General features: G+C 54.0%; 1 long non-coding RNA gene across 1 annotated transcript; it reads left to right on the forward strand.

Moving 5' to 3' along the window:
- Nucleotides 1-10967: 10967 nt before the first annotated feature.
- On the forward strand, nt 10968-15162 carry LOC140622479 (uncharacterized). The gene is made up of 3 exons (XR_012022242.1): nt 10968-11280; nt 12408-12486; nt 15047-15162. It is a non-coding gene; the product is annotated as an uncharacterized lncRNA (long non-coding RNA).
- The last annotated feature ends 12275 nt before the right edge of the window (nt 15163-27437 follow it).

The following is a 27437-nucleotide window of genomic DNA, read 5'->3' on the forward strand; positions in this document are numbered from 1 at the left end:
TTGGACGTTTATCAAGTCAGATGATTCAATTATTAGCAGTCCCACTCGCATATTTGTCCAAGAACAATGGAAACTGATGTTCACAGTAAAACCTTTATGTGAATGTTTATGGTGGCTTTATTTATAATTAAACAAAACAACCAACTGGAAACAGCCCGTGTGCCCTTCAGCTAGGGAATAGATGAACCAAGTGTGGGGCCTTCTTACAGTGGAATACTCAGCAGCAAACAGCAAAGAAGCCACACAAATGAAAACATGACTGAACATAAGGTCCACCATCCTGACTGATAGAATTCTGCACTCAGAAAGGTACATACTTCATGATTCCAATGCTATGACATTATGGAAAAGTCCAAATAATGGGCACAGAAGATCTGTTGCTAGGAGCTGGGGGTGGGGAGCACAGATTGGCTACAAAGGAACATGAAGGAGTGCTTTCAGGTGATGGGATGTTCTAGATCTTGATTATGGTAGCAGTTTCATGACAACATATGCTTATAAAACTCATAGAACTTTACTTCAATAAACCTTGCAAAAGAAAATTCCCAAATGGAATTTCTAGATAGCAAATAAAGATTAAATAAATAAAGACAAAAAAATAAAAAAGGAACTCCGTGAGATGTAGGGCCATATCCGGCATTCTGGCACAAATGGCAATGCTGCCCTGGGGACAGTGGAGAGAACAATAGTTGAAGAAATAGTGGGCAAAGTATTTCCACATTTGATGAAAACAATCCATAAATCCAAGAAGCTTAGCAAATCGTAATCAGAAGGAATGTAAGGAAAACCATATAATAATACATCATTATTGAATTGCTAATATCAGATAAAAAGAAAACCTAAAATACAGACAGAGAAATAAGACTCATTCCTCAGAGGGACAGAAACAGCTGCACACTTATCAGAGACCATCAGCCCGAAAAACAGTAAAACCTCTTTACGGTGCTGGGGAGAACTGCAACCTAGAAATCTACGTTCAGTGAGAACATCTCTCAAAACTGAAAATGAAAGACAAGAGCTGAGAGAATTCAAATGGAAACACAGATCTACATAAAGAGATGAATCAAGCTAGAAATACTAACTTTTTGGGTAAATATAAAAGATATTTTTTCCTCATGTAAATATCTTTTTTCAAGAACCATTTAAAGGAAAAATAATGGCGAAGTATGATGGTGCTCATGGCATCTGTAGGACTGCAGCGAGAGCATGTCAGCACAAGGATGGAAGCGGGCATTCATGAGGTTCTTGCAAACATCATGAGAAGCCAAACTGTGATGTCAAAGTGTGTACTATACACATTAGAAGCCAGCCACCAAGAAAATAACAAGATATATGTAATAAGCCAATAATAGAGAAAAAGATGCAAAATTTCAATAATTAATTTAAAATAAGAATACCAAAAGAGGAAAAAGGAACAATGTATTAATATGATAAATAGAAAATGAAAGACAAAAAAGAAAAAGAAAAAAAAGAAAAAAAAAAGAAAATGAAAGATAAGATGATAGATTTAAATTCAGTCTTATTGGTAATCTCAGCAGGTGTACATGTGCAAATGTCCTGGTCAGACAGCAGAGAGTGTCAGATTGTATGAAAAACAAGACTTGAGGCACCTGGGTGGCTCAGTTGGTTGAGCATCTGACTCTTGATTTCAGCCAGGATCAGGATCTCAGGGTCCTGGGACTGAGCCCCATGGCAGGGAGCCTGCTTGAGATTCTCTCCCTCTTCCTTTGCCCCTTCCCCCACTCTCTCATGCTTTCTTTAAAATAAATCTTTTTTTTTTTTTTAAAACAAGACTCCAGTATATGCAGGCTATAAGAAACCCATTTTAAATGGTGACAGGGTAAGTGATAGAAGATATATCATTCAGACAATAATCAAAAGAAAGCTGGAGTGATTATACTAATATTGTCAAAGTAGACTTGGTCCCTAAGCATTACCAGATGTAAAGATGGATGGGTTAATTAATCAACAACTGATGACAATATTAAATCTCTATGCATTTAATAACAAAGCTTGAAAATACACAAAGCAAAAATTTATAGAACTACAAAGAGAAACAAAGATCATGATTGTAGATATCAATACTTCTCTTTCAATAACTGATAGGAAAAGTAGGCAGAAAATATTAAGGATGCAGAAGATTTGAAAAACACTATCAACCAAATTAATCGATATTTATAAAACATAACCCCCCATATCAGCAGAAAATGCATCTTTTTTAGGTTCACATGGAATGTGCACCAAAACTGACCATATTCTGGACCGGAAGATGAGTCTCAATGTATTTCAAAGGATTTAAGTCATAGAAAATATGTTCTGGCCAGAGTGCTATTAATCTAATATTTAATAACAGAAAGACATCCAGGGAATCACACAAATAATTGGAAATTAAACAGCACAATTCTAAATAAACCTTAGGACAAAGAATGCAAAAGGGAGAGTAGAAAATACTTGAACTATGGGAACTAACATGACATATTGACATGCATGGAAAGCCATTAAAGCTGTACTTAGAGGGAAATTTACAGCAGTGAATGTTATATTAGAAAAGGTGAAAGGGGAGGGGAGCTAAGTTGGAAAAATCAGAGAAGGAGAAAAACCATGAGAGACCCCTAATTCTGGGAAACAAATAAAAGTTTGCAGAGGGGAGTTGAACACGGGGATGGGGTCACTGGGTGAGGGGCACTGAGGAGGGCACGTGATGGGATGAGCACTGGGTGTTATACTATATGTTGGCAAATTGAATTTAAATTTTAAAAAATGTAAAAAACGAGAAAAAGGTGAAAGGACTGCAAACAATGATCTTATCTTTTACCCAAAGAAACTAGAAAATGGAGAGCAAAATCCAAACTATAAAAAAAAAACAGTAGAAATAGGGAAATGAAAAAACCTAAAGGCTGGTTCCTTGAAAGGAGCAAAGAACCTGGGTGATTCAGTGTCTGCCTTTGGCTCAGGTCGTTATCCCAGGGTCCTGAGATCGAGTCCTGCATCAGGCTCCCCACAGGGAGCCTGCTTCTCCCTCTGCCTGTGTCTCTGCCTCTCTCTGTGTCGAAAGAAAAAGAAAGAAAGAAAGAAAGAAAGAAAGAAAGAAAGAAAGAAAGAAAGAAAGAAAGCAAGCTATGAGATAGATGAATGTCTAGCTAGTCTGATCCAGAAAAAAGGAACAAGATGCCAATTATTAATACCAGAAATTTTTTTTAAGATTTATTTATTTGAGAGCAGAGGGAGAGGGAGAAGCAGACTATGTGCTAAGCACAGAGCCCAACTCAGGGCTTAATTCATGACCCCGAGATCATGACCTGATGCAGAATCAACAGTCGGATACTTAACCAACCGAGCCCCCCAGGTGCCCTAGAATGTCAGGAAATTAAAGTTTAACACCAGATACTGACAAGCTCAATGACCTGCGTGTAGCCGAATTTTCCAGTGCCTCTCCATGGCTCCCCCACCTCCCTTCTGCTGGCTGCAGTCACATCCCAAGGCACATGCTCACCTCTGCCCACTGGGCTCCTGTGCCAGCGAACACCAGCCCACTCGCCTCTAATGCAGAGCCACCCAAGCCGCAGCAGGATGCCTGATAGGAAGGACAGTCTTCAAGCTGCTTCCACCTTCAGGAGAATCAAGGTGCCTCTCCAGGGAAGGTTCACTAGAGACTCCTAACTCTGGGAAACGAACTAGGGGTGGTGGAAGGGGAGGAGGGCGGGGGGTAGGGGTGACTGGGTGACGGGCACTGAAGTGGGCACTTGACAGGATGAGCACTGGGTGTTATTCTGTATGTTGGCAAATTGAACACCAATAAAAAATAAATTTATTATTAAAACAAAATAAAACAAAAAGAAAACACACTGAGGAGGTAGACCAGTTAAACCAAGGGCATGTGTACCCAGCGGGATGGGGTTGATTCAGGGACGAGTTTCTGGTGAACCTTCACCTGGATTGGGATCGAAGTGGCACCTCCGAAGAAGGCGAGCATGAAGCACACAGTGACCTGGGGAGCACCGAGTCCCCTGGGAGGGCTGGACGCTCTACTACACTCACCTTGTCACATAGATGCCCAGAGAGGGCATGTGGCGAGGAGAATTGTGGGAAGTTATTGGCATAAATTTGGGGAGGGAAGACCTTGTCTTCAGCAAGATCCAGACTCCAGAAGTCAGAAGAGAAGAAACCAAGCAGGCTCGTGTTAGCAGGTGGAAGGCCACACCCTGGGCAGTGAAGAGGCAGCCACGAAGCAACACGTGGCCCAGACGCTGCATATTGGAGAAGCGCCCTGTGTTCCCCACACTGCTTCCTTCCGACACCGTGGCCCGCTCCGTCTGCCCCAGGAACCAAATCTCCAAACCCGACTTCCAGACAGGCTCTGGTCAGGAGGGAGGGAAATCAGATGTCTGCCCTCCTGTTGTGGGGAGGACAACTGTCACCTCAGTTCTGCGTCCCCCAGGGGAAGTGGCAACCGGGTCCCCGAGACATGGTCTCACACTGCTAGGGTGGCTCCCTCTGCGCTGCTCCCCGGGGTCCTGTCCGTCCTCTTCTCTCCCCTCCACAGGTGCCGCCTCAGAGGGCAGGGGCTGAAGGTCAGGCCCACGGTTTCTCCATAAAAGTCGTGGACAGCCCACTGGGGCCTCGGCAGACCCTCTGGACATAGGACAATGTTGCCATCAGCACGTTCTGCAGCACGAGACAGACTGGGCGGGAACGCGCACACACACAGGGACCGTGACATCCTGGTGACGATTGCAGGCACGCAGAAGGCATCGCAAACCCCGACGGTCAGACACGTTGACCGAGAACTGGGCAGAAGACGCGAGGAGGGAGTGTCCAAGAGAACACACGGACGCATCACAGATCTCACTGGAAATCAAGGAAGTGAGAAGAAAGTAAAACTGAAGCACGCGTTTGGCATCAGATTTGCTGACATTGGGAAGAGAATGCCCTGCAGGGGGCGGGGGGAAGCTGGGGGTGTGCGAGGACACCCGTCCACTGTGGTGGTGGTGCCTACGCAGGGACCGCGTAGCAGCTCCCACGCACAACATGTGTGTCCCCCCCAGACCCACTTTACGGCGTTTGTAGTGAAATACGTGCACACGAAGTGGGTCCCAGGAGGCCATTCTTAGAGCAGTGTGTGTCACAGCAGAGACCTCGGGCGGTGCCATGGTCAGAGCCCTTGGAAGAAGGACACGGCCTCTGGGAGCCTCGGGGCAAGGACGAGTCTTGCACCTGGAAGAAAGCCCCACAACAGTGTGCAGAGTGTGTCTTTGTCTATGTGAATATTGAACTCTTGCAGATCTAACCACATGTCCTTCCAAGTAAAAATATTTTGGAAACTGTGTAAGAAACATTCTAGAGCAGTACATGTCAATATAGGGGTCACAGGCCCTCCTCACGGGGGGTGGAACAGGCGGGAAGGACATGAGTGGCACACTCTGTTGGGACATGGTTTGCTTTACTCTGTGTTTGAGGAGTTAGGTTTGTGTGTCTGTAACTGACACATGAGAGAAGAATGTAGAAATCTGGGAACAGGATGCTCGCTAAAGAGAACTGGGGCCACGTAACCGCTGCGCAGAAGTGAGGCCCTGCCACCTCCTGGCCTCAGGGTGCAGCTTCCTCCTGGGGACCCGCGCATGCAGACCCCGTGTGTCAGACGCCAGCGTGCTCGTGGGGAGGTCACCTGGGTCTGAGCTGGTTTCCAGGGTTTCAGCCCCACGTGCCCCGCCGGAGCCTGCCCGCACCCTGCTTACTCACCCTGCACTACTGCCTCCTGTTTGTGATTAACCTGCTGCGACCGGAGCCCTGATGTGCCCCCTGCACTCCCCCTCAGATGGCTGAGCCTCCCTGCAGCCTCTCCTTTCCCATCCCCTCTTTTCCTGCGGGGACCACAGGACCCACTGTTTTGTCATTGAGGCATGGCTCATGCACGACGTGATGACTCATGTGCACCCCTTGAAGGTGGTCACGCTAGGTCTAGCTGGTGCCTAGCGCCACCCCTCATTAGAGCAGCTGCCGAGTGTGAAATACGGTATCATTAGCTATAGTCGCCATGCCGTACATTGATCCCCAGGACTTACCTATTTTATAACTGGAAGTTCATGCACGTGACCCCCTTCGCCTACCCACCACCACCACCACCACCCTGCCTCTGACACCACCAGTCTGTGCTCTGCATCTCTGAGCTCAGGCTTTGGACTGGTTTGGTTCATTTTCCACAGATCAGATCACACAGCATTTGTCTCCCTCTGACCTAGCGGTATCCCCTCCAGCTCCGTCCACGTCGTTGCAGATGCCACGATTTCATCGTCCTTGATGGTGGAGCAGTAATCCACTGTGTCCAGCTCACCTCTTCCATGTCTGTCCACCGTGCTTCCCCTGGGCAGCTTCCACATCTGGGCTGCTGCAGATAATGCTGCCGGGCACCTGGGGGTAAAGTGTCTTTTCCAATCAGGGCATCCGTCTCCTTTGGGTAAATACCCAAAAGTGGGATTGAGGGGTTATATGGTATGTCTATCTTTTGTGGGATGTCCATACTGTTTTCCCGTGCAACATTTCTTTTTTTTTTTTTTAAGATTTGTTTATTTATTTATGATAGAGAGAGAGAGAGAGAGAGAGGCAGAGACACAGGAGGAGGGAGAAGCAGGCTCCATGCCAGGAGCCTGACGTGGGACTCGATCCCAGGACTCCAGGATCATGCCCTGGGCCAAAGTCAGGCGCTAAACCGCTGAGCCACCCAGGGATCCCCTCGTGCAGCATTTCTTTAATCGTGGAATGTGAGGGGAGAAGACAGACATATTCTACTCTGTTTCTCTAACCCTTCGGTGTGTTTGAGCTGCTGTGCCATCAGCTTCTCCTAATGAGGTCTCTTGTTTGTCTAAGCAGAGGTGGCCAAGCCCCATCACTGCCTGTTCTGGCCAATAAAGTGTCACTGGAACAGCCACGTTCCTGCCTTTGTGTGGCGCCAGTGAGTACTTTCACACTGCATCGGCTGACCTGAGCCATTATGACGGAGGACCCAAAATGTTGGCTCTCCCGCCCTTTACAAGAAACATCTGCCAGCCTGGTTCTAGAACACTCTCTCCAACAGGTGCGGCCTCCGAGCATAGGGGCCCCTGTCATCTGTGAGCACCCGTGACAGTTCAGCAAGCAGCGTGCATGGAAGCTCTCTGGTGCCTCAGGCTTTACACTTCGCTCCAAGGCCTGGGAACAACAGGCCATGGAGTCACACCATGTAAATAAACAAAAGGAAGATTTAAGGAAAATGTCACAAGCTTCCTCTCCTCTCTTCAGTGTTTGCATTCCCTAAACCCGACTGAACACATGCGTGCTGTTGATTCCCGTCACACTGAGCATGCTGTTCAGAAACACCTGATTGTCTGGATGCTTCCAAGTAGAACCTGGTCCTTCCTGTACTCAGGCCGTTTGGCTTTTTGTCATTGTTGCAAAGTTTAAATATTGAAATGAGGGGTCACCTGCGTTGCCCAGTGATTGAGCATCTGCCCTTGGCTCAGGCCGTGACCCCGGGGTCCTGGGATTGAGTACTGCATCGGGGTCCCCGCAGGGAGCCTGCTTCTCACTTTGCTTGTGTCTCCGCCTCTCTCTGTGTCTCTCATGAATAAATAAATAAAATCTGGGACACCTCAGTGGCTCAGTGGTTGAGCATCTGCCTTCAGCTCAGGGCCTGATCCTGGAGTTCTGGGATCGAGTCCCACATCAAGCTCCTTGCATGGAGCCTGCTTCTCCTCTGTCTGCTTATGTCTCTGCCTCTCTCTGTCTCTCATGAATAAACAAAATCTTTTAAAATAAATAAATAAATAAATAAATAAATAAATAAATAAATAAATAAAATCTTTTAAAACCAAATAAATAAATACATCTTGAAATGATGTGTTTTCCGTAAATTTAAATTTTAAAGTCTTTAACAGCTCATTGAACCTGTCTTCTCAGGGTGGTAAAACACTACTTTGGGAAGAATGTGAAGGGCACATCCGTCTTGTGTTTATAAAAGCATCTAACAGAGTAACTGTCGGCAGCTCCCTCGTCCATCTGAGTGGCCAGGTGGGCAGCAGGCCACATCACGCAGTGGGCCAGCCCACTCTTCTTTGCCACAAATGGGTACAAATGTAAGATGGACACTAGTTGATGTGGTTCATTGCTTGGACTTCCAGGGTGGCCTTACCAGAGGCCGCGGTGACCCAGGGAAAGTTGATAGTGGATTGGTTCCTCCCATAACAAATTACCAGACTTGGCTTAAGGCAATGAAACTTTATTCTCCTTGTGATTTCATCTCAAGATCCTTAATTACAATCTGCAAAGACCCTATTTCAAATAAAGTGACACCCTGAGGTTTGGGGTAGACAGAAATTCACCGAGCACACGATTCAATCCTCTACAAGGGAATACAGACTATTTTTGAAAGTGATGTGAAGTCATTGCTAATAGATCATGTATCTGCACTGTTCAAAATGCAAAACATGCCTGACGATGTGGTGTTTGCCTTACTCTTAAACTCCAGGCCCAGGCCTGTCCCCGGAAGTGGGCAAGATGGCCTTAGGAGGGTGAATGCCCAAGCGAATCCCTGTGACCCCTGCCCTCTTCCTGTTCTGCATGCCCACCCAGACCTGAGAACACGCTGCACAGGGTGCCCGTGTCCCTTTTCCTGTCCCAGGCACCTTGGCCTCTGGTTTCCTCGGCAGATTGGGAGAGGAATGTGTGAGCCTTGTTTCTGATGTAGGGCATCTTTCTGCATCTGTACAAATGTTTATTTCCTGTCTCCTTTTCTGATGAATAAAGCATTTTGACCCTTTAGCCATTTGTAATTAGTGGTTGTGATTCCCACTTAGAGGTCAGTCATTTTTTTCCCTCCAAATGTGCCAGTTTTCTTTTTCTTAAGAAGCGTGAACAAAAGAACAAAGAGCTGTTTTGCATTGCGTGAGACGCAGACCTCGGCTGTGTTGATATTCAGAAGCAGAGCTGCCAGAGAACTGCCCTGGTGCCTCTGGTGTCCAGCCAGGCAGCTCCCACATGTGGGCTTCAGACTCGTTTCCCCCTTTGGCCACAGCATGAAGGATTTGGGGGCTCGATGCGTGTCTTCCCTTACGCAGCAATGCCAGCATACAACACAGGCTAAATCCTGTGCAGAGTCCTAGCAGGTCAGCTGCTGTCCCCGCATTCCGGTGTGTGGCTTTGTCCTCAGCCTCTGTCTCAGGTACAGTGTTTCTTAGGCATGGGATCACTTCTTGCAAAACTAAGCCATACTTGTTTACTGGCAACTTCTATCAGTTTGATTACCTACTGTGTTGTTGGAGATAGAATAACAGATGGAGTCTTTTCTGCTCAGTGAATCAAAAGTTGTGAATCTTCATTTATTTATCTGCTCACTCAAATATTTATTACACTTTTATTTTGCACCATATACTATACTAAACACACGGTGCGTGTATGGATTCGTGCATTAGAAGAGTCCTGCTTGATCACCTGAAGATGTGTAATCAGCTATATATTCTGTGCGCCGCAGGAGATGGGCTGGAACTCGTAGTGGTTTACCCAGAATACTCGGTGTACTGCCCTCGTCTGTGGAGGAAGGCCATGGGAAGGCACTGGGAGCTGTTACAACAGCTGTCCACGCCTGGTCTCTTCCTGTCCTGTCTCTCACCAACAGTTCCAGGTGCTTGGTTTCCATGCACCACTTGGCACAAGGCGGTGGCTGGAGCCCCAGCTACCACAACCAACATTCCAGGCAGTCAGGCAGGGAAAGGCTGGAGGACAAACCAGATGCCCACCCATCCTCGGTGGGCCTCCTCCTCGGCCTCCCTTGCCCTCCCTGCCCCCTCCAAGGCCTAAACCTGCTCTGGGCTTCTCTGCTCTTTTTCTGGCCAGGGTTTTCCAGACTCCCTCTGTTCTCCAAATGCCCCCTTCTCAGATGACACAGAGGTGAGTTCACCTGTCACGGGGGTGGGCACAGATCCGTAAGTCCCAGCTGCCAGCCGCCATCTCTGATTCTGCCGTCTGACTGTCTTTCCCTCGGTTCCCTGCGAATTGGGACCCGGGCTGACAACAGAGCCAGGCCTGAAAGGGGCTGACGTGGGAGCCATGGCATCACTGTCAGGTTACTGGGCGGCGGGCAGAGAGAGGACAGAGATGCACAGGTGAGGCTGGGGGTGTGCATATCCAGCCCACCCATTCTGCTTTCTCTCGGGAGGGAGGCTCCATGCACAGCCTCGGGCTTGACCCCACGACCCTGTGAAGCAGATGCACAGGCTCCTCTGCATCCTGCCCTGGGCGGGGCTTTAGGGCCTATGAGGGGGAGGCTCCGGCCCGAGGTCTTCTCAGGGTGCTCAGCTCCGGCTGCCAGCGGGCCATGGGGCAGCTGACCCAGACCCGAATGTCCGGGGGAGGTCCCCACCCACACCCTGCATCAAGCAGCGGCTGACATCCTGACTGGGCCCTTTCCTGGGACTGACACTGGCAGCCAATAAGAGCGGACACGTCTGCAGGTGGAACAGGCTCCCTGCCAGCATTCTTGTTGTAGGGCACCTGCCGGGTGCATCCTGTGAGCTGTGCGGATGCTGCGGGGCTGCCCAGCTCCCTGGGTGTGGGGCACAGTCGGGGTCGCTGCAGAGCAGACAGATGGAGGGACCTCTGGTCCATGGCCTCAAGAGGCTCCGGTGGGCAGAGTGGAATACAAGCCAGGGACATTCTGGGGAGGACACCATCGGGTCCTCCGAGACACAAGGTGGCCTGCTGGGGAGGCTCGGGGGCGCCGTGCTGCCCGTCCCAGATATGGCTCCTCGCGATGGGCAGGCCCTCGGGGGAGGCTGCAAGCCTGTCCAGGGCAAAGGCAGTTCTCTCCAAGGAGAGTGGCCCTGAGACTGCAGCGGAGTCGCCCTCTGCCCTGAGAGTCACAATCACGACTGTGAGGCTAGCCCTGACCCGCACGTCTGGCCTGCCAGCCAGCTCTACAAGGTGCAGCCCTGCGGGTCCCCGACGTTCTGGGAGCCGGCTCCTCCCTGGGGCCCCTGAATGTGCTGGCTGCCCTGGCCCTGCCCACAGGCTGACTCCCACTGGACAGTCTGTTCCTCACAGCTCCCAGGTTGGCCCCACACAAGGAGCCAAGGGTGGGGGGGGGGACCAAGAATCAGGTGCTGCTGCTAGCCACGCCCCTCAGCACACAGATGGCACCCGCCCCCTGCAGCCCTGTCCTGGGGCACTCACCCTGGGGACCTTCAGCGGCAGGAGAGCCATCAACGGTGACCCCGAGCCACTCCTCCCCCCCGGCAGAGAGGACATTTCAGGGTGAGTTGCCCAAGAGCCCAGGTGTGGGTCTCTCCAGAAGGGGCCATGACCCCGGCCACAGCCAGCTCGAGCCGGCTACTGTGGGGACAACCCGGGAAGCCCAGCGGGCTGGGGTGCGGGATAAGCAAGTGCACTTGCTGAGCACACAGCACTGTGCTTGGAGCGTCTGCACCCCCCAGACTCACAAGCTAGAGCCCCCACCCCATGTGACACCCTGAGGCAGGCTCTGGGAGGGGCTGGTGTCGACGGTCGGTGGCAGGGTGGTGTGTGGTCTGACATCACCCCGAGGGACACGGAGAGCTTTCCCACTGCCCTGGGTGAGCAGAGGGAGCAGGGGTGTCTGCAGGCTGGGAACAGGCCCCAACTCCCAGCCTCCGGAGCTGCAAGAAATGCACGGGCATCTGGGCCGCCCAGCCTGTGCCGTCCTGCCGTGCGGCCAAGCCAAGAAGCATACTTAGCCTGAGTCCTTGAGAAATTCGGAGCACCCCAGGGTCTTGCCTCCCCGGCACACCCACCAGCCCAGGGGGGAGCCCACTGAGTTCATCCCCACTGTCCCCAGAGCTGAGGACGCCTTTCCCCAAGGCAGGCTGACGCCTGCACACCCATGGACCGCTTCCCTCCTGCCCTTGTCCACGCTAGCGCCACGGCCTCTCCCCGTCCGACCACAGGGGCGGACTTCTGGCCTTGTCCTCAGATGAGCTCTTAGAAAAGACACTTTAAGTTTGATTATAGATTTTACATGGATTTTAAGGCAAAAATTCTCCTCTTTTCATTGTAATACGACAACAAAGTGAATTTGGAGATATTTATCCAGAGCCGCGACAGTGGGCATTGTAGTCAGCGGGGCCGCTGAAAGTGAGTAGCTCAGCATTCTGGAAAACACGTGATGGATTTTTCATTTCTTCCCCTTTTAAGGGTCCTCCTGCTGAGAACGCGCTGTGGCATGTGCAGACGGGATTTAGTCAGACTCCCCAATCTCACTCTCTTTTTTAATAAACCAGCGTAAAGTAGAATTTATTTACATAATGCAATGATCCATGAAGGTTACCATAACACCGAGGACCACATTAACCGCTTGAGTGGAATTCATTAGAAATTAACTACCACTTAAATTAATTTTCCCATAGTCACAAGGCTGTAATGGCGGGAGAAGGGACCGTCCATCAGCAGTGCTGACAGGGGACCTGTCACCACCGTTATTTATAGGTGAGTGCATTAACCCACGGAGCAGGCGCACTGGGCCCAACCTGGAGCCTCCAGACTCATGAAAGTCTGCCTCAGAGACCCCAAAATCCCTTATTAATAAGTAATCTGGCCTCCCTCACCCCACCTGTCCATGCTGGGCCGGGACCAGCAGGAGGGACCCTGGTCACCATGACCTACAGATGAGGGGTGACTGTTTTAAAAGCCTCATTGTAAAACACTTGTTATAAGCAGAGCTAGTGGGAGTCGTGGCCTTTCCAGGGCCCTTCAGGGACGCAGGGCATGCAGCCCCGCACACGTTAACTACTTATTGTCATCTGCGGGGACCTTGGGGGACACAGCCATCCCAGGGGCAGGGACAGCTTCAACGATGGATGAGTGTGCAGTGAGCCGCTGGGTCTCCTCTAGAAGGGCAGAGTGTGTGTGTGTGTGCTTGCACACGTGTCATGGTGTGGCACACACATATGCACACACACATGGGCTGCAGTGTCCGTGTGCAGTGTCTACAGGCATGTGGGTGCACAGTATGAGGTGTGCACACATGGTGCGTCTGCGGGGGGCAGTCCCAACTGCCCAGGGCTGCTGGTTTGGGAGTGTTCAGGAAGGTGGCCGGGAAGCCATGCTGGGGCTGCCACAAGGTCTCTGCTGCCGGCTTCCCGGCCTCAGGCTGCCTGCGTGGCCAGCAGGCATTTCCGGACCTGGGATCACACACCCTGTCTGGGTGGGGTTGGGTGTGGCTGTCCTGGGACTGGGGACACAGCAGTCTGTCCTCTCCTCTCCAGGCCAGGGAGCTCAGTGGTGGGGAGCCACGGCTTGGAGGGGTCCCCTGTGCCTGGACCCGCCGTCACACTACATGTGTGTGCACGGGAGACAGGGAGAGCGTCAAACACACCACCCCTGTGGGGACCCGTGGACCCGTGGAGACCAGTGTAGGACCCTGTGTGGGACCCATGTGGGACCCCATGTGGGACCCCATGTGGGATCCCGTGGGACCCATGTGGGGCCCCGTGTGGGACCCCATGTGGGACCCATGTGGGACCCCATAGGACCCATGTGGACCCATGTGGGACCCCGTAGGACCCATGTGGACCCATGTGGGACCCTGTGGGACCCGTGTGGAACCTTAGAGAGCTGGGGCATCCCAGGTCACCTCCTGGGGTCGAGGTCAGGGCAGGTGAAAGGCCTGGGGAAGAAGCCATGGTTTGACAGGGGCCTGGACGGATCCTGCGTAGAGTTCCCTGAGTAGGTCGTCCGCACTTCCCACCTGAGGGTAAGCACAGTTAGGTTGGAGCTCCAGCTCCTGCTCCCAGTTGTGGGAAACCCCAGCGATCCAGAGGCAGCCGCAGATAATCTAGGGAGGCTGCGAGGCCCCCAGAGGGGGTGGGATGGAGTGGGGAACCCTGGCCCAGGTGACTCTCAGCCCCCAACCACGTGTAGGACTGGAGCACAGGTGTGCAGGCTGTCCTGTGATGGGCCAGGGTGCCCATCTACATCCTGAGCTGGTCCCCCAGCCCTAGAAGGACAGACCCCTCCCCCCAGAGTGGGCTGTGGAAGGGGGACTGGAGGCCAGCAAGAAGGCCCCCAGGGTCTCCCCAAAATGACAATGGGGTTCAGGGCTCAGAGATCCAGACCTGTGGCCCCAGGGCCAGTGATGGAGGTGCAGTCCTGGGGAAAAGAGAGGAGACCTCCCAGGCTTAACCCCAATCAGAGCCCCTCCTGCCAGGGCCACAGCTCCACACCCTGGAAAGCGCAGATGTGGGCCAGCCTTGGGCCAGACCCAGGATGGGGATGTCTGAGGCCAGGTTGGAGAGGAGACCCCCAAGATCAAGCTAATGCAGGCTGAGGAAGCAGGGGCTGCAGAGGTACAATGGGAGCCAGGACAGGTGACCCCAGGATGTCAGCACCCCGCTCTTCGAAAAAGTGCCTCTGAGAACTGGCTCTTCCAGCCCTGACTATGCAATGCCAGCTGTCGGGGCTCACTTCCCGGGGGGCGAGGACCCGACAGTGCAGATAGATTGCCCAGGGTCTGTAGCCCAGCAGCCTCTGGTCCCCCAACCTGTCCACTGTGCTCAGACCCACTCAGGGAAGGGGCTCTGTCCTGATAATGCCGTGGGCTTCTCAGGACCTCACTGCACCAGATGCTCTGCAGTGGGGTCTTTCCAGAAGCAGACTCCCTGATAAACCTCCCTGTGCCTTTCCAAGGAGCTCCCTTCAAAATGTAAGCATCTTCGGGAGATCTCTAGAAGCTCTGGAAAGAGCTCTCAGCCCAGGGGTGCTGGCGCGTGGACACCAGCATAGGCACCCATTGTTTGCTGCTCCGGCCTCTCCCTCGCCGGGCCGGGCGCCGGGGCCTCTGATCTCTGCGTGGTTATGATTAGCCTGCACCGTGTGCTCCCCCCTCATGCAGAGCTGTTTTCTTCTCCAATTCTGCAAACTGGAAAGAGCACATAGCCCGAGGCCACCAGAATAATGCAGGTGTCACGCGTTAAAAAACATATTTGTTTTGTGTCCTCCGAGGACAAATGATAGACATGTAAAAATGTTTTCCCCGCTTTTCTTCCAGGGAATACTTAGTTTAGAATTAACTTCTGTCAGAGGAAACACCGGAGCCTGTGCCGCGCCGTGTTATTTCCCACCGCGTCTATTTTAGAGGGAAAACGCTGCCCGGTGTTTGACACGTGTGATTACAAGTTTACAGAACCCACTTACGTTTGTGCTGTTATTACTGTTTCTCTTTAGGAAAAGCTACTCATTAGAACCAAACAGAAGCTTTCTTTCAGGAGAAACAAGGAGATGCGGGGAATTGGCTACCGCCAGCAGAGCGAGCCTAATACCTCCGCGGGTCTGGAGAGCGGGCGCCCCAGGGCTCCCAGGAGCGGAGACAACACCCTGCCCCATGCGGGGACCCCAGACGCTGGCCCCCAGGGGAGAGGGGCACAAGAGCTGAGTCCTCACTTCCTCCTGGGAAAATGCACACAGACGACACCCATGTTGTGCACACATATACACGGGCACTCGCCCATGTGTGTGCACACGCACTCACAAGCATGTACCATATACGCACACACACACATGTGCGTACATGCAGCCACACCTGCCCCCTTAGGGCCCAGGGGCTAACTTGGGACAGACAGCAGTGGACAGATGGTCTCGGGCGCAGCTGGTTCTGAGCTCATGGCCCGAGATTACCCACAGCTACAGTGCTTCTGGCTGGAGGGTAGAGGGAGCCCCCAGAGCTGCTCGGGGGGGGGGGGGCACAGCCCCAGCCCAGCCCAGGCTCAGGCCAGCCACCAGGCTCCTGCAGCTGCCCGTGGTCCCGCCCCTTCACAAGTCACCGTGTGTCCTGGCTAGCTCGGCCAGATCGGGAGGTTAAACAGCAGACGTTCACATCTCCCCATCCTGGAGGCTGCATGGCGAGAGCCAGGTGGGTTTCCCTGGGGCTTCCGACCCCAATGTGCGGATGACTGCCTTCTCACTGCGTCATCCCATAGACGTCCCTCAGTGCCAGCTAACTCTCGGAATGCTTCCTAGAAAAATCATGTCCTAGGCCTCAGAACTGAAAAAAAAATGAGCAAGAAGTGTCTCGGTCTGCAGGATACATACCCCCACGTCTTTCCCCGTAAGACAGAATGTGAACAAACTGTGGGTGTGTGGAAAGGCCTTGCAGAGGAACCTCCAAAGGATGAAGCGCCGGGCTGCCTGGGCTCCTGTACTCATCCTCACCTGGGAGATGGGACAATTAGGGAAGAGGAGAGAGGGGACTGAGGCCCAGATAGCCCCCTGTGGGGTCCGGGACCAGGGGTCTGAGGTCTGCATCGAGTGGACCCACCCCTAGCCCTCTACCTGCATCCTTGCCTCCCTGCTGCTCAGCTGTGGGAGCTGGAGCAGAATGGTGTCCACACTGGGACAGAACAGCCCCACTGACGCCCTCGGCCGTGCCTGGCCATGGATCACTGACCACGGGCCATGGAGCCACCGACCACGGAGCCATGGAGCCACGGAGCCATGGAGCCACTGACCATGGAGCCATGGAGCCACGGAGCCACACAGAGGTCGATGGACAAGCTCAGGCCTTGCTTGTGTACTGAGCCAGCAGAATAAATGCAGGAGGTGATGAACTGAGCTCCCTCCCTGACCAGACACGTCAGGATGCTGGCAGGAGGTTGGGCACCTTTGCTGAGGATGGTTCATGAGGCCTGGAGGTCAGCACGGAGCCCCCTACCCCCCTGCCCCCATGTCAGGAGCAAGGAGGCTGCTGCTGCCGTGGTGCTGGCCACTCAGGGCTGCCTGCCCTCAGCCCCCACACCAGCCCCTCATCTCCTTAAATCTCCCATCCTTGCAGGGAGTCTCCAGAGCTCAGCTCCACCTTGGGACCACAGTTCTGCGGCTCCCATGCGATGGGGCCTGGCTCCAACCTGGACACTGTGCCAGTGCAGGCCGACCTCCGGTCCTGAGGAGTTCTCTGTGGCTTCCCGCTCACCCCCTGCATGTCTGAGCTGAGGGTAGACCACCCACAGGCAGGGTCTGGATTCCCCGTCTACACTCCAAGTTGGAAACATGGGCACCGCTCCCGGATGCAACACACAGCCCCTCTCTCTCCGGCCCCTGTCTTCCCTACGTGCCTTGCCATGTCCACCTCCATGTGGGCGGGCCGTGGGACCCAGACATCACCCTCCCAAGTCCCTGCTGCCGCTGGGACCTGCCTCCCCCCCCTCCCAGGTTGAGACCTGCCCCTCTGGCACCATCCACCAGACACACACGAGATCCATGCAAACAGCTGAAGATGCACATGGGCTTCTGTGTTCTGTGTCCTGACTCTCCGTCCCTGAGGCCCTCACGGGGGTGCAGGGATCCCCCGCCACTCCACTGACAGCCCTAGGGCCACCCTGGCCTGAGTAGCTCTCAATGGACACTGTTGATCTGCATAAACCCAGTGAAGTGGCCTCAGTGAGGGGAACTTGTGCACATGGGTCAGAAGCCCCCGAGCCGGTGGTCCAGATGGAGCGTCTAGCTGCACAAGATCTAATCTCCACAGGGTTTGCTACTGTAGGAGAGAGACTTTTTCCATAATTTCTTCTCATGACCAACCAAAATACCTGTGAAAAACTGAGATACCTGCTTCTGCTTCAGAAGAAAACGTAAAGAAGGCCATCTGATTTCTCAGACTTTTAATTGACAAGTTCTGTGTGTAGAACACGGACCCTAATTGATAAAGGCTGCACTGTCTCCTCATTTAGAGCTCCGGGGTTTTCTGTTTGTCAGTGATCCCGTTCTAAATCAACTTTGCATTTTCTGTTTACCTGTGTATTTTATTTTATTTACACAAGTAAATTATTACATGCCTAGAAACCTAACAGATTTAATTAGGTATTAGTCTCGAACTCGATCAAGAATTTTCCCCTTTCTTCTTAAAATTGTTCTATCATCCTTCTAACCTGCCTGCATGGGGGGCAGTTCAACTCTGAGAGCACAGAGATTTGTAAATTGTGTCAACCTCATCTTCGTGTAGTCATGTGCAATTGAACAGAAATTGAATTTTAGGGATGAATAAATAACAGAAAAGCTTGCTTTTTCCCTGAGTTGTCTGAGCCCTCAGAAGACAAGGGGCCATGAACAGGCCGGGGACAATCCAGGTCTGCATGCTGGGCCCTGGCAGTCTGTGATCTCTTGAGGCCACAAGGACATGCAGGACTGTCCTGGGCACGGGTCCTAGAAGGGGGGGACAATTTGGACGCTGGGCCCCTGTGGTCCCACCACACCCGGACTGCAGACCCTGGCAGAGAGCATGGAGCACCCCAGCCCTTCATCTGGCACCTGAGACTGAGACGACCAACGACCCGCCCTGCCATGCAGACGCATGACCTCATGACCTGGTTCTAGCCCACCTGGGCTGTGTTAGTCAGGCTGTTCCGGAGACCCAGAACCTGTAGTGTGTATGTTGGCTTTTATAAATCTGCACACAGATTTTAAGGAGATGGCTCACGTGATGATGGGGTTGGTCTGAAGTCTGTAGAGCAGGCTGGCAAGCTGGAAATTCAGGGAAGAGTTGATGTTGCCTGCCTTGAGTTCAAAATGTGAAGGGCAGACTGGCAGGCCAGAAATTTGGCAGGACTTCCACATTACAGTCTTGGGAAACTTGTCTTTGTTCTTAAGGCCTTCAATTGGATGAGGCCTGCCCATAGTACGAAGACTAATCTGTCTTACTCGAAGTCTACTGGTTTAAGTGGTAATTACATCTTAAAAATTACCTTCACAGCAACATCCAGACTGATGTTTGACCCAACAAATGGGCACCATGACCTACCCAGGTCAACACATAAAATTAGCCATCAGATGGCAATGTGGCCACATTGGGAGCTCCAGGAGCCATTTTGCAACCATGAGGAACCAAGGACAAAGGAAAGGCTGAGGGATCGTGGACCAGCCTATGGGCTGGGGAGAAACAACCCCTGCGTGTCCAGGACACTCTGCTTGCTTAGCCTTGGGGGTCTTCCATGCTATGGAAGTCGGTCGCAACATCCACCTTCCTGAGTACAGGCGATGGCTGGAGCAAGAGCACTGTGATGAGCTTTGCCAAACCCGTCCTGCCATCAGCCAGATGTGGCACCCAGGGACCCAGCAGTGCCTCCCAAGCTGTCCTGGCGGGAGCCACAGAGAGCCAGTGTGCTCTGCACGGTGCAGGCAGGCCCCGACTAGGGAGCTGAGAGGGGCCAAGCCGCAGCCTCGCCAAGCCTGACTGCCCCTCAGCGCAGCCTCCTCCCTGTAAACGCAGCAAACTGACCGTCGAACCCTGGCGGCGTTTCTGCCCCTGAAACCTCACTCGGCCACGTCGTGGTTTATTCTTCCTTTAGTAAACCGGTCAGGCTCTGACTTCCACAGACGTGCAGGCGATGTGAGTCCAGGGCCTGCTGGGGGGAAGAAAGACGTGTGGCTACATTGTTCCTACCGTGCCCGACATACCCACTGGATGAAGGGGGCGACCCCTGCCAGCAGACAGGCGAGCCTTGGGGCCTGACCCAGAACAAGTGGCGCAGGGCTCACCACCCGTTACTCTGGGGCGACACTGGCCTCGCTGATGAACGCGCTTGCGGCAGGAACCGAGAAGAAGTCGGAGCAGAAAGGTGACCCAGAGGGGAGTGCTCCCAGGAGGATGCCTGGATGCCTGTGACGCTGGATGCGCAGCGGAGCTGGAGGCCCTGGCAGGGAAACAGCAAGGAGGCTGCGCCCAGGGCACCTGTCAGTGTGGGTCCAGCTGCGGCCACAGAACCCAAGGAGGTGGCCCCATTGCCTCGCACACTCCCAGTTAAAAGCATCTTCTTTCCTTCACTCACAATTTTTTCTTGCACATCAACATCCTCTGAAGGTCACAGGGTCGGTCCATGTGGCTTCCCATCGCAGGGCTGCCCCCCGCCCCTGCAGAGCTGTTGATTCCACGTCGCGGACACCCCAGTCAGGGCGGCACTAACCACAGGCGCCTGCAGACAACGCCCTGTGGCCCAGGGGACTTGCTCGGGCTTGCTGACCCCAGTGGCCGCAGGAACATCAGAGGGATGGGACAGGCCCGTCCTGCAACTCCATAGCAGGGAGCCCTACCGCGACCCCCGCGTCCACAGAGCCCGCCCCCCCACCTCCTATTCAGGGTCCGTGTCTCGGTGCTTTCTCTCCAGCAAGGGAGGCTCAACTTCTTAGCCATTCAGTTTCATTTCAAACCAACACATGCTCTTTCTGCAGCCAGGAGGGAGTGTTGTTTGTTCTAAAAGGAACAACACACAGAGCTGTGATATAAACACAAATAATTGGCTCTGTGACATTCTTAATAAAAAAAACATGTTGATTTTGTTGTAGTGGCAAATTTATAGCATATTTTTCTGCTAAGTGAGAACAAATGTGATCTGGGTCGCAGCTCCCGTCAGCATCCCAAGATTGCCCCCTATGGACACGGGGTTTACAGGGACCCGCTTGGCGGGGGGCCTCCAGGGGCAGGTGCCCCAAGGGGTCAATGTGGCTTCTCCCTGATGCTTTCCCGGGGTCTCCATGGAGTCGGGCTCTGGGGCTTGGTTCCTGTGCAGCCCCTTGTCGCGTAGCCATCGTAGCCCTCGGACGTCCATGGGGGTCCCCAGGGCAGCAGCTATAGGCTCTCAAGAAGCAGCAGCATCAGCAAGTGCCCAGGACTGCAGAAAGCTGTGTGTGGACTCCCTCTGCGTGCAGTGGACAGCCGGCCCCCATGCCTGTGTCCAGAGAACAGGTCCCCACACAGGGGGGACAGACCCACGGGGGCGGCCGAGGGCTGGCTCCAGGGTAGCGGCGAGCTGCCATCCTGACATGCAGGCTGAAAGGGCAGGATGGATTGAGAGGGCAGCTGGTAGTCTGTCCCCACAGGCTTACGCCACCGGGTGCTCAGGAGTCCCATGGCAGACCCACCAGGTGACTGTCCAAGACACAGCATGAGGGACCAAAGCCAGGGCCGGGGCTCCAGGTGCCACATCCACATCTGAGGCAAAACCACTCACAGATGAGGACAAGCCAGGCAGCTCAGCCCACTCCGCCGCCCACCCCGGCCCCCAGCCCCGAGCAGGGCCGACTGCTCGATACCCGGGGCTGGTCCGTTGGGAGTCTGCACCAGGCCCCAGCACTAATGCCACAGATAGCCCTGGGCCGTCGGGCGCCAGGAGGTTGCACGCAAGCCAATGGTCAGCCCGAGGAACCAGGAATGGCTTTTGGACATCCTCAACGGGGAAGGGCCCTGGTGAGTTCCTACCCGAAGGGCTCGTCATGCAAGAATAAGCACGCAGAAGGCCAGGCTTCCCCCACGGCCCTCCGGTCAGCAAGGTCCTCTCTGGATGCTGCCCCCACTCGGCCCCAGCTGCTCTGACCCCGCATATCTGCACCACAGGCAGGAACCCACAGACTGGTCAGCATTCTCTGGGAAGGGCGAGCTGCAAGGGGATGATTTAGGAAGACCCACCCATGTGCGCCTGGAGTCAGGCCGGACCTTCCAGGCTGGTGCTGGTCAGGGTCGGGGCAGAGGTCACAGCATGGAGACAATTCTGAGGCCTCCACGACCCCCACCCCGGGGCACACGGGTCCAAAGGGATCCAGGAGTGAGCCGGGGGCTGGGTGTGAGTGTCGGCGGGCAGCTGGTGGGGTCTCGGCTGCACAGGGCACTGCTGCTGGATCCGAGTCTGAGACATGCCGCTGGACCCTGGGTCCACCGTCGCGGTTCCACGGAGAGTTAGCCACATGCATGGCTGTCTACCTCCCAGCACCTCCTGCTCGAGAAGGGGCTAAAGGCTGAGCCCAAAATGGGAAGAGGAACCCTTCTACTAACCCCCATAGCAGAATCCAGCGCCCTGGCCACCCGCGTTAGGGTAAGGCTCCATTGTTACCTCCGTGAAGGTTTGCATTAGTGGGTGGCACCTTCTGTTGATTTGGGGGCACAGGGCTCTGCGTTTAGGGGGACACGCAGATGGGTGTTGCGCCAAGCAGGAGTGCCCCCACCCCAGGACATGAGTCCAATGGCTTTGGGGTCGGCAGCATCATCGCCGGACATAGGGGTGCAAGAGAGGTTCTTGGGGCATGTTGCTGCAGGCTGGGGGCTGCACGTGGCCCAGGGCTGAGGTCTTCCCCACAACCCTCCCTGCAGGACCCTCTGTGGGCAGGGCCCCTCCCCACCCAGCCCCTACCTAGTGGCCTGAAGGTGTGGGACGTCCAGCCTGGGCCCACAGGGAGGCTCCACAGAGAGGACAGAGCTGGGCCTAACCCTCTGCCTCCAGCCTAGCCCCAGGGACGCCAGGACCCCTGCCAAGTCTCCATCCCCAAGGGTGCACCGGGGCGGCCCTTCCCAGGCACAACAAAGCAGGCCTCTTTGGCAGGCACATGCGACTCCATGGGCTTCCCAGCTGCACCCCTGGACACACCCTGAGCTCCAGGGCCTGACGTCAAGTCACCCCCCGGGGTTGCTTGGCCCAGGGTCTGAGCAGAGGACTGGTGAGGTCAGCCACCGACAGAGGGGACAAGGTGAGGTGTACGAGTACTGTGCGAACCCCTCACCTTGAGATTCCTTCAGAGGAGGCTTCTGAGTGCAGAGGGCTAAGGCCACTCCCTCAGAGTCCACGTCTTGCAAACTCTAACCAGGGGCCCCACTGCGTAGAGGCACCAGGACAGAGCACCATGTGGTGCCATGAGCCCCCTCCTCTGCTAGACAAGGGGCCCTTCCTCCCCCACCTACAGGCAGGACCCTCCTCCAGATGCCATAACCCTCTAGCTACCCTGCAAGGCAGCTCCAGTCCAGAACGTTCCTACACGAAGATGTGTTTACTAAGGACTTGTCCTTTGTCCGAACAGCTGGTGCAGCTCTGCTCACCCAAACCCAGGTCTGCGCAGGATGACAAAGCTGGCTGTCACATCCACCTACCGCCGTGTCACGATGTTTTAAACGTGGTGGGTCAGGTTTCTCTCTTAAGAAATTAAACCAAATGTGGCTTTCGCTCTGGTACCCAGTCCCGCAAGCTCTGCAGGCTTCTCATTATGAAACTGAACACAGCAAAACATTTAATTTGCATGGGATTCCATTTTGCTCTGTTGCCAAACCCCATACAAGAAGAAGAAACATTTTTTTTCTTTTAATTTAATTATCAACTTTTTGCAAAGAGTGAGCAGTCTGTTCACATCCTGGATGAAAAGTGTATTTGGGGATAATGGACACTCGAGAGCTCAAGTAAGGTGATTTACCGACCACATCTTCAGACTTGAACTTACTATGAATTTTTAATACTTTTCAGTAACATGTTGCACTTGGAAAAACAAACACACAATGGTTAGAACGGGAGGGCCAGGCTGTCGGAGGTCAGGAATATGGGCTCTACCACTTTCTCAGAATGATTGAACGTGTATTCTGTAACCCTCCTTATACAAAATAGCATAAAAGCACTTTTCTTCCCAGAAGTATCCTGTCCTCCATGCCAGGCCCTCATCAGGGTGAGGGGAGCAGGCCGGCCCGGGTGCCCAGAGAGGTCAGCAAGCTCCCAGCCAGCAAACACTGGGCTTGGGGGCCTCAGCACAGCATGCACTGCCACAGTGCCACAGCCACAGCTGACTCGAGGTCCTTGGTCGCAGTGCCCCATCTGACCCCACAGGCCGTGAGACTGAGCCAAGTCTGCCCCACACCGCACACCTGAGCACGCCCGGGCAGTGGAAGTGCCAAGCTCAGGCCTGTCCTGGTCAAGTCCCTCTGGCCCTGCACCCAGAAAAGTCTTTGGGGTGCTTTCCAACATCTCCCTGGAGATGGTCATGAGAATCCAGGAGGAGACCCCTTGTGAGAGGTAAAGTGTGCCAGCACATGCGTGCACACTCAGACATGCACAGATATACACACTCACCCCCCCACAGGCACAGTTGACCACACACATGCACATGTACACTCACCCCACGTGCATGCATACTCACCCACATACATGCAATTATGTGCACACGTGCACGCACATGCACACATACATTCACCCACTCACATACACATATAGACACACACAAACTCTTGTACACTCACCACTCACATGCACACTCATACACACACACACAGTCACCCCCACATGCATGTATACTCACCCACACACGTGCACATGCACATACCGCCCCACACATACATTCACCCACATGCATGCACATGTAATGTATGCCCATACACACGTTTACTCATCCACACATGTGCACAGATATTCATGCACACTCATACACTCACCCCCCACAAACATGTACACCCACTCACACTCAAGCACTCACTTATCCACACATGCATACTCACCCACACACATGCACATACAGACTCATGTGCACACATACACACACACACACACACCCCTGCTCCAGCTGATCCAGCAGTCCTTGACAACCTGAGTGGGAGGAAAGCATATTTTTTGCAATCACCCTCTATTAGCAGACTCTGCAGCCTTGTGCCCACATTGCTCTGCACCTGCTGCAGCACACACGCTCCCCAGGCCCAGGGAGAGCAGGGTTTGGGGCCCCTTGGGCTGATGGCATCGCGCTCAGAGTTAGGGAAGTGGAAAGCCGCTAACACTCCCTGGCAACGAGTGGCAGCAGGCCCACACGCGGACGCGGGAATGAAGCACCTGCAGATTCTAATGTGGGAGACGTGAAATGTCAGGCGGTGGCAGCTCGCTTCTCAGAGGGGGCCCAGCCTCCGAGGTGGCCACCCAGATCTGCGGAGCAGGGGTGAGGCCAGTGGGTGGGTATCTCCCAGTTCCCGCGATGCTGTCCCTAGCCTCAGCCGCGCGCAGAAAGGGAGTTCCGAGTTTAAGGACGGCCGCTCTCTTAGTCTTTTCACAGCATAGAATTTAAATGATGTAGAAGTTTAACACATGAAAAGTGAGAGGCATCTTTACACTTTCCAGCAAATCACTGAGTCCCTCCGAAGTGAGCTCCTGACAGCTCTGCGTGTATTCTCCTGGTTCTTCTTGTGCATGTGGCATGTGTCCACTGCGTGTATGTGCATGTGTGTGTGTACTTGAGTGTGCATGTGTGCACTGTGTGTGAGTCGAAATTTTTTTTTTAAGTATAAATGGCTCTTACTATTCTATAATCACAGAGGGAGGCCTGGAGTCCTCCTCGTGCCGTGTCTGCATTTCCTGGGACAGGGGCCTGGGTTCTCGTTCCATATCTGTGTGTCGGGAGTGGGTGGGGTGGCCCTGCAGTCCTTGTGCCGTGTCTGCGTGTCCTGGGAGGGGTCCTGGGGTCCTCATGCCGTGTCTGTGTGTCCTGGGGGAGGGCCTGGGGTCCTCGTGCCATGTCTGCATGTCAGGGGGGGTGGCCTGTGGTCCTTGTGCCTTGTCTGTGTGTCCTGGGGGGTGCCAAGTCCATTAACAACAGTGGTGGATTTGCGCTCCATGGTACTACAAGGGCCTGTTTCTCAAACTCCTGAGGGGCTGTGGGTCCTGAGCAGGCAGACGGGACTGGACACTTGCAGGCTCAGTCCCCGGGCAGCAGATCTCAGGCCAGGCAGGTGCTCTGTCACAAGAGCGGACTCCACCTCCTCTGGATCTGCTGCCTTTCCTGAACAGACGTTTGCTCAGTGTCCAGAAAGGTTTGGAAGATGCCTGCATGTCTCCTGCCCCCCAGAGCTCCGCTGCTCCCCCTGGTGGCCTCTGTGGGGGGACCTACACCTCTCTGCGGCTAGCAGCCCTCCCTTCTGATGGCTCCTGCGGGGACACTGCCGGAGGACCGCACGAGGGGCCTGCACGCCATGGCATCATGCTGGGCTGAGTCCCACGTCCCCGTCTCAAGAGTGAGTCCCAGCTCCTGGACGAACACCCCACGCACCGCCTGCTCTGGGCCCTTTTTCTGGCATTTGAAGGAATGCTGGGGGGAAGGATGGCAGGTGCAGGCACATTCTTCCAGTTTGACACAGATGAGGGTCTGGACCTCGGGGGAGGCGGCTGTGCGCTGACACCGAGGGGTGAGGTCAGCTGGCAAGGGGGCCAGTCAGGGGGACGGCTCGCCCCTGAGCACCTGTGCCTGAGTCCCCCTCGGGGAGGAAATGAGCATCAGCTTGAACCCTGTGTCTGCCGAAAAGGTGAGATCAGATTACAAAAGATTAGATCACAGATAAAACAATGAAACATGAGGCAGAAATTCTATGACAATATTTTATAAGCTGGATGTTGGGAGATCTTTTCCTGAAACCTCGACCCTTAAAGGAACATCAGACACCTTTTACTCTATCAAGTTGTGTGTTTTTGCATGGCCCGGCCAAGCCGCAGAAACACAGGTAGTGAGGGGAACCAGAGGGACACTTGCAGACCACACGACACATAGGAGTCAGTATCCCTCATATACAAGCCGGCTTTCCTCTTTAGAAAAAGACGAGCAAGCCAAGGGGGAAATAGCAAAGAACGAATGGGACCCAGCTGTTCGCCAGAGGCGTGGGCACAGAGCTGAGGGAGGTTGTAGGGCGCCCGGCCTCCCCTGGGGTTGGGGAAGTGCCAGATGGGGGGGATCAGGGACCACCCGCCGCTACCCTTGGGGTCCACGGCGTCTGAGTCCGCGGCCCCACACCCAGTGCTGAGGGTCGTGCGGGGATTGGCACCCTTCGTTTCTGTGAATCCAAACAGCCTCCGAGATGGCCCTGTCCGCTAAATTAAAGGTGAACGTGTGTCACCCCGCAGTCATGCTTCGGGGTGTTCATCGCACGGAAATATTGGCACTTACAAAGATGACATACGTTTAAGAGTTTCTGTTGATGAGAACTGGAAGCCCCGCCGGTGCCCCCTTGGCAGACGTGAGCAGAGCCGGGCGCGTGCGGGCTGCGGGGGGGGGGGGGGGGGGCGGCAGCCACTGAAGGAGGTGCCGCTTCTGCAGAGGTCGGCTCGGGGCGCACGCCGCCGCTGGTTTCCCAATGCTGCGAGCTGTGGGGAGCGCCAGTCCAGAGCAGCCAGCCCTGTGCACCGAGAGGAAGGTAATCTTTGGAGCAGTGGGTGTGGTACAGGTTCTGCTTTTGTTTAAAAATAACAGCAAGACAGAAAAAGCTCACTGGTGTATAATTCACATTGTGCACGTTTGCACACGTGTGGAGACGTGTCCGGACAGATAATCACCCGGTTTCCAACACCATACCTCAGAGGGATGGGCTGAAGCTTGGGGCGGACCGCTAACGTGTTCATCAGATGGCTCCATGTGCTACAATATGCTGCTTCGGTAATTAAAACACCCAATATAACAAAACAAAACAAAAATTAAACTGAGTGAGGAAACCACTGTCACCACTCAGGTGGCGAGGCCACAATGTTAGGGCCTCAAAGCACCCCCCCAACTCCACCCCCTGCAGACTCTCCTCTCAGAGAAAGCAAAGTCCTCCCCTCAGGGGGGTGAGCAGGAGTTGGGACCAACCAGCCGAGAGCAGGGTCATCTGGCAGGTGGGGACGGGGTCAGGGCCGACAGGAGTG

Source organism: Canis lupus, chromosome 31 (genome assembly GCF_048164855.1).
Source record: "Canis lupus baileyi chromosome 31, mCanLup2.hap1, whole genome shotgun sequence".
NCBI classification, from domain to species: Eukaryota; Metazoa; Chordata; class Mammalia; order Carnivora; family Canidae; genus Canis; species Canis lupus.